At 76.9% G+C, this 572-nt stretch overlaps 1 long non-coding RNA gene across 1 annotated transcript; it reads left to right on the plus strand.

The window, feature by feature from the left end:
• The first annotated feature begins 206 nt into the window (after nucleotides 1–206).
• LOC112942983 lies at nucleotides 207–542 on the plus strand. Its single transcript, XR_003248505.1, has 2 exons — nucleotides 207–238; nucleotides 329–542. It is a non-coding gene; the product is annotated as an uncharacterized LOC112942983 (long non-coding RNA).
• The last annotated feature ends 30 nt before the right edge of the window (nucleotides 543–572 follow it).

Below are 572 nucleotides of genomic sequence, written 5' to 3' on the forward strand. Positions count from 1 at the left end.
GGCGGGCGCTGGTGTGGGGCGCGCTGCTGGCGCTGGCGGCCGCGCTGGGGCTCGCGCTGCCCTTCGGCCTCCTCTCCGGCCTCTACTGGATGCACGCGGCCACGCGCGGCCCCGGCGAGCGGCGGCGCGGCGAGCTCAGCGCCTACTCCGTGTTCAACCCGGGCTGCGCCGCCATCCCCGGCACGCTCACGGCGGCGCAGCTGGAGCGGGAGCTGCTCCTGCGGCCCGGCGGCGGCAGGTAGCCCGGCACGGCGCGGCGCGGCACGGCACGGCACGGCGCGGCCCCACAGCGTCCCCTCACGCGCCGCCCGCCCGCGTCTCTCGGCAGCGCCGGGTAGAGGCCTCGCCGCCACGGATGGACGGACAGACGGACGGAGGGAGGCGAGGCGGCCGCGGCGCCCCTGGGCCTCCTGCCGCGCCAAAGATCCGGCTCTGATGGAAACTGGTTGTGCGGTGTCTTATTAGAGCCCCCGTCTGCGGCAGCGCGAGGGGTGCGCGGTTACCGCAGGGAGCAGCGGGGAGCTCGGCAGCCGTCCGGAGCAGGAGGTGCTTGGGGTGGACGGGAACAGGCG

Source organism: Nothoprocta perdicaria, unplaced genomic scaffold (assembly GCF_003342845.1).
Source record: "Nothoprocta perdicaria isolate Ctin4 unplaced genomic scaffold, notPer1 scaffold_139, whole genome shotgun sequence".
Lineage (NCBI taxonomy): Eukaryota > Metazoa > Chordata > Aves > Tinamiformes > Tinamidae > Nothoprocta > Nothoprocta perdicaria.